Here is a 7138-nt window from a genome sequence, read left to right on the forward strand (position 1 = left end):
TATTTTATTAATTGCATGAAATAATAGTATTTTTAAAACTTCTTTTTTCCGGGTTATTGATGAAAAGAAGAGTGTTGAAGATTTACAGGAAGTTTTAAAGACTGAGGCATTAAAACCTAGAAATGTTATGGAACAAAATGATAACTAAAGAAGCTTTGGGTTTAAAGGTGTGATTGTAAACATGTCTTAGACATTGTTTTAGACATTGACCTGATGATATGGGCCATTTAATTGTTTTTATTTCATTTTTTAAATTCATTTATAGTCTGTTTAGGAAATTTTTGTAATTCAAGTTCTTTTTTTTTTTAATTTAACTTAAATGATATTCAAATGTGTCCTAGCCTGTCCATGTTGACCAGAAACTTGCTATCTAGCATGCACCCATTTGTTATAGCACAGCAAGTTTAACCTTAATACAGGCTTTTACCAGATAATTTATATCTAAGACCTAGAGAACATTTTTAAGGGATGAAATTAAGTGTGGCAAATATGACAAAAATTTCTTAAAGCCAGATATGGGGATTTGCTTTTTGATGTTATATCTTTATCAGAATCATATAATTGAAAAGATGTTGATGGTTTGAAATTACCTGAATCTCCTACCAGTTAGTATTATTGATTCTTAGGATATACGTTAAAGGTCTGTTGTACTAAGTCCCAAATGGTGTCTACAGATTTTTAACCTGTTGGATCTGGTGCCTTGCTCCCTGCACATGGCCCACATCTGGGCATCAGGCTTACTTGAGTGGTGACTCTTGTGAGGTGTGGTTTGTAGGCCAAGGTGTGAAGACTCCTTGCCTATATTTTCATTTGAAATCCCGTATCAAATTGTTGTCTATAACAGTAAAAATTTTCTTATGTTTTCATTTTTAAGATGTTTTTTTTTGTAATACTATGATCACCAGTACATTCTACACTCATTTATCAATGGAAATAATGCTTTGAAATTCTGGATCTGGGTGACTGGCTCCCTGCATGTGGCTCAAAATTTGGGCATCATGCTTAATTGAGTGGCAACTCTTGTGGCTTGCAGGCCAAGGTATTAAGTCTCCTTTTTTTATGTTTTTCATAAAAAAATTCTGTTTCAAGATGGTAATCTATAATAATAAAAATACAATAAGTAACATTTTGTTTCTGTCTTTTTTTAAGATTTTAGTTTTTGGTAATACATAGGGACCACCAGTGTATTCCATACTCATTTACCAATGGAAATAATGCAAGAGTTCCCTTCCTTATTGCCCACTACAGTGCAGGAGGTTTGTGCACTCATGGCAAGTCATTCCCATCACCTGGCCTTCACTAAAAATTTCTCTGGCAAATTTCGTCCTCTTTCCCTCAGCCTATTTCTTGAAGCATATTCATGTAGGGCACTCGAGCCAAATTTTTCATGGGTGCATATTCACATCATGGGCCCTCAAGCCAATTTATCATGGCAGCATATTCATGGGCATGGCCCTGAAACCACATTTTCTCAAAACATGATGGTCCCCTCCTCCTCCTCCTCTCATCCTCCTCCTCCTCCCCCTCCTCCTCTCAATCCTCCCTTTTCTCCCCCTCCCCTCTAAATTTCCTCCCCCTTTCCTCCTCCCCAACCCTCCCCCCTTTTTTTCCCCTCCCCCTCCCCCTCAATCCCCCTTAAATTTACCTTTTTTTAAATCATCATCATCAAAAATAACCCTGTGTTTTTAAAGTTTTGATATATTATTTTTAAATTTGATAAGTGAAATTTATGGTGACAAAAGAATCACCTGAAACAATTCTTTTTTATTCTCTATCAAAGACTAAATTTTATATACCCCCTGTTCATTTTTGGGCTGATTTTTTTGCGGGTTGCAGGCAGCAGGGTGTATGTGCATCTCCCCGTATGGAGGCCCAAACATTTTTAGGCCCCATGCTGGAGAAAATTTTAAATGTTAGGGAGGGTAAACCCAAAATTTTTTAAAAAAAAGAATGAATGATAAAAGTTTTGGGCAGTATGAGAAGTAAAGTTTCTTTTTCCTATTTAAAAAACCCCATTCTTCACATTATAAACTACATACCCCTGTTTAAAAATTATTGTTCTCTACATTTGCAAGTTGGGTTGAAAGGGAGATTTCTCTTTAATTTTATTTTTTTTCTTTTAACTGAAAAATTTAATTACTGCCCCACAGGGATTGTCAGTACTTGTATAGTTACTTATTTTACATACAAGTTCATTTGTTACCTTGTTTTCTTTTTCCCGTTATGACCCTTTGGTAATTATTTGTAATGGATGATAGAAACTAGATTTTAAAAATTTAAAATTCAAAAGCTGTGAACATTAGGGGTAGAAACATAAATTTATATTTTGAAAAAAGTAGTCAAATAATATTTTTTTTAAATATGAATTTTTTTCCCTTGGAAAAAATGAAGACCCTTCCTGAACCCCAATGAGAAAATTTATACCATTAAAACCCAATTGTGATAAAAATTAATTGTAAAATCAAAAGGGGGTTTTGAAACTATATTTTTAAAACCCAAAAAGAATTGTTTTTTTCATTGAAAAAAATTTTGTGGCCCCCCTTTTTTAAAATTTTCATCCCTTTTAAAAATAAAGTACTAAAAAAAAAGAAAAAAAAATTTTTTAAACAGATGTGTGAACCTTTTTTTACATTTTTTAAGCCCTAAATTTCCCCCCCCCCAACCCCTTTTCCCGGGGGTTGTCGGGGGGGGCTTTGGAGGGGGAAAGCCCCTCACTAAACAAATTTTTTCATGGTTTTTTTTTTTTTTCCTTCCCCTTTTCGTTTCTTTCCCTTCCCCAAAACCCTTCTGCTATCCCCCCCTTAGGTGTAAAGAGCGTGCTGAAAGGATGAAAGGCTGCTTTGTGCCAGTCCTAAAAGGGCCCTGAGGGAGCCAGGGGGAAACAGTTTTCCCCCCTGTTTTAGTTACCTAGCCCTTTAAAAAAAAAAAAATTCCCTAAAGGGGGGCCCCTAGGGGTGGCCCTTTTTTAAACCCCCAACAAAACCCCAGGCTTACCATGGCCATAAAAAAAATTCCCCCACTATTAGGGGAAAGGGAAGGCTTCCCCCTTTTCAATCCCCCCCAAACGAGGAAACCCCCCACCCGTTTCCCTGACCCCAGGCCTCCTTTGCCACGGTTTCCGAACCCTCCCAAATAACTACCCCCTCATAAATCCTACAATACAGTAGCCAACAATAAACCCCCTTAAGGAACATTTCCCCCCCTCCAGCATGCTCAACTTAAAACCCTCTACCCCCACAACCCCCAAACCTAAACCCCCCTCCTCCCTTTTTAAAACCCTTTTACCAGCCTTATTGCCCACCTCTCCACGCCCCCCCCCCCTTTTTTACTCCCCCTATCTCTACAAAAATCTTAAATACTCTTTTTAGGGCAGCCCCAAATGGGACCGATTTTTCGTGACCCCCCCCCAAAGTTTCCCTACTCTGAAAAACACCCTTCTTTTCCCAACAATGTTCTCCAAAACAAGTGGTAAAGTCTTTTTTCCGTAGCCGCCCGACCGCTCCCCGTTTTGTCAAAAGAAAACACCAAAAACCCCAAGCTATAGCATTAACAAAACTAACTGACCTATATGGTAACCCCTCCTTGCAAAAAACCCCATCCAACTCTCAATACTTGCACCGAACATTTTTTCAACCCCCTCAGAAAATTTTTCCATTTATGCCCAAAGATTGGTCAGATTTGTGGAGAAGACCTATTTTTCCCCTGTCTCACAGACTAAATGCACTCAGTACAATGCTAATCCCTTCCCCCCAGAAGGGCCCTCGAAAGAAACCCACAATATAGCTAAAATTACCCTTTCCCTAGACATGACCTTCCCTTTTAAAGTCCCCCCATAGGGGGAAAATCCCCCCCTGTTCGTCCATACCAATCTCCACGTCAGTGCCCAAAAATTTTGGCGTCCCAGGACACCCAGCCAAAAAATTTGGGCCCTTCCAAAACCAGAAAGCCCACTATGTGCCCCAACCGGCCATAACCCGAAACTAACTGCTCTGCACAATCCCACGGGGCCAACTGTGGCGGCCCCATAAATTTTTTTTAAAAGGGGCTGTCCCACCTACAAATTTGAGTCTGAGGTAACAACTCTCAGATTCAAAATTTTGGGCCCCACACTACGGAAAAACCAGCAAAACAAAGTCACGTGGGTTTTTTTTCCCCTTTTTCCTCCTTACTCCCCGTAATACTGCTCTTTTTTACATTCTCCCACCCCCCCCCCCCCCCCACATCTAACTCCCCCTCTTCTACTCCTACCTTCCCCATCAAACTCTTTTTTCATCCTAAACCCCGACACTCCCAAACTCTACTACAGTACTCCCAATCACCACTACAACCCCCAAAACCTTTTCCCCCCTCCCCCTCCCCACTACCCCCGGGAAAAGACAGAACAAAGTTTTCCCCCCCTCTTCCCCTAAACCCCCCAAACACCCCACCTTCCTTTTGCCCCTTGCCCTTTAGCAACCCAAACCTCTCTTTCCCCCCCCACAAGAAATCCTTTTTTTCCCCCAAAAATTCCCCCAACCAAATCCCCAGAAGAAACTATTGAAATATTCAAGATTACTTGGAAAACTGAAAACTCAACCTCCAAATCTTACAACTCCTTCTCCCTTTTACACTGCCAAATAACTGCTGATATCCATCCTCCTCCCAACGAAAATCCCCCCCACACCTTATCCCCCCTAACCCCCCCCCAAAACCGGGCCATCCCCCCCGACCCCAAACCCCCCCCCCATTTTCTCTCCCAACATCCCCCCTTCCCTTCCCCCTTCCTCCTGGGTACCACGTGAAACCCCTTTTTTAAAAAACCCCCCCCCATCCCCCCCTACCCTGTTTTCCTAATACCCCTCCTAGTAGAACACCAACTCCCACACCTCTCCATCTCCCGACCTCTGGTCCTTATCCCACCCCCTAGCTGCTAACGTATAAAATATCCTTCATTGGAATATTCGGTTTTCCCCTCCCACCAACCTGACCTTTGTCCCTAAACCCTTTCCTCTTATAACCCATCTATTGTATTTCAAAAGACCTTTTTTACACTCCCCCAAACCAATCCCCAAATTTCATTTTGTCTCTTCCCCCCATTCCCTTTTTTGTCTTCCATACTTAACCCCCTGCTTTCCCCCACCTAAACCTCCTTTCACCGACCTCCCAACCCCATCAGACATCCCTTTCAGAACCCCCACTTTTTTTGTTTCAAAAAACCCATTTTCTTTCCCATAAATACCCTCCATTAATCTAACTCCTTACCACAAACCCCACCTTTTAACCCTTTCAAATTTACCAATTTCCCTTTTCCCAGCTTAGACAACTAATCCTAACTCAACCCCCCTTCCCTAACATTAACTAAGTGCTACCTGACCTTAGATTTCCAGCACATTTATCTTTCTTTTTAAACCCTTAACCAATTTTAAACCCCGTCCCCATTCCCAAAGTGGCCCCCAAACCCTTCCCGTTTTTTTGCGATGGGGAGGGGGGGTTAAAGGAAAACAAAAACGGGGGCGGAATGCAGGGATCTCCACCTTGGGCCTCAGCACCCGGCTCAACCAATTTTGCATGTTCTTTTCCTCTCCCCCTTCCCTCCCCCTCCTCTCCAACCCCTTCTGTCCACTTCAAAGATGCAAGAGCTGTTTAAGGGATAAAAGGCTGAATGGCTTTAGGGAGCCATGGGCACAGTATTCCCTTATTTAGGTATCTAGACCTTAGAGACCACTAATTTCTTTTCTTGCAATGCATGCCCACCAACAATTGCACGTGGAAAAATATTTAAGTTTTTAAAATTCCTGCTGAAAGTAATCCCTGATATTTTCTGTGTTATTTTTATTATTCCTTCCAAAAGAAAGACTAGTAATTTTCCTGTTTTATTTTTTATATTTCAGTTCTGGTATCAGTGTGATCTGTCCAACTGTCAATGTCAAAAGTGTTATTTGGCCACTCTGCTAAGCATTGTCGCTCCACAGCCTTCTGCCTTTGATGTGCCCAACCTGGCCATGATCATTCAGACTGCCCAATGTAACCACACAATATGTGGCAATTATGGTGGCTCCTATAATGTATTTTATAGAGGCTGCCTGACCTACAAGTTTGAGTCTCAGGTGGCAGTTCTCAGATTCAAACTTAGCCTCACTTTACATGAAGCCACACAGGAAGCACGCAGATAGGGTTTTTATATTACTCCCTACTCCAGTGCTGTCCTTCGCTGTGCCCCTCACCATCCCTCTCAAAATGTTCCTTTATCTGCCCAATATTTCTTCCTTATCCCACTCCTACCCTCTCTCTCTCCCAGTCAAATTCATTTGCAATTCTATATCCAGACACCCCAATTTCTACCCCTTCCAAATCCAGACGGTCCAATCTCTACTACCCTTCCTCACTCGACTCATCGCAGAAGAGCAGAAGACAAGCTAAACGTTTCACTGCATCGTCTCCTACATCAGCCTCTTTCTCTGTTCCTCCCTTCTTCTCCCCCTCATAAGAAAACCTTCGTTTCTTAGACCTCACCAACCAACTCCACTGCAGAAGCTCTTGAGGATATTGAAAACTATCTAATCAGGACCCATAACATACACCTCATCCATCCTCCAATCTTACTACTCCCATTCCTTCTACACTTAAAGTGTAAAATGTTCCCCCCAAACCCCTTCCTCCCACTCCCTCCCTACGCAGCTCACCCCCTACTTCACTAAATCATCCCTCCTTCCCTGCTATCCCCTCTGCTTCCTTCTGGATACACATGAGATTAGCATTTGTCACAACTGATTTTACTCAGTCTTATCTTCTTCCCCTCTCCCTTCCCTTCTTTGATCGAACTCCTGCTATCCACGTCCCAAAGTGTGAGAGCCGTGTCGAAAGGATGAAACGCAGACTTGTATCTGGCCCAATGCCAGGGATCACCCCTACCTTGGGCCTCAGCCTTCATCTCGGTCTTCTCTTCTTCCTCAATTCTTTTCCTTTTATCCAACTCCTGCTATCCACTCCATAGGATGTGAGAGCCGTGTTGAATGCATGAAAAGCAGACTTTATGCCAGTCAAGAACGGCCTAGGGGAGTCATGGGCACTGTATTCTTTAGTTGTATAGCCTTTTAGACCCTCAAGAGGTTTAAAGCCTTGAAAAAGGGGAGGACCATTTGTCCCTTAATTCACCCGT

Source organism: Penaeus monodon, chromosome 26 (assembly GCF_015228065.2).
Source record: "Penaeus monodon isolate SGIC_2016 chromosome 26, NSTDA_Pmon_1, whole genome shotgun sequence".
Taxonomy (NCBI): domain Eukaryota; kingdom Metazoa; phylum Arthropoda; class Malacostraca; order Decapoda; family Penaeidae; genus Penaeus; species Penaeus monodon.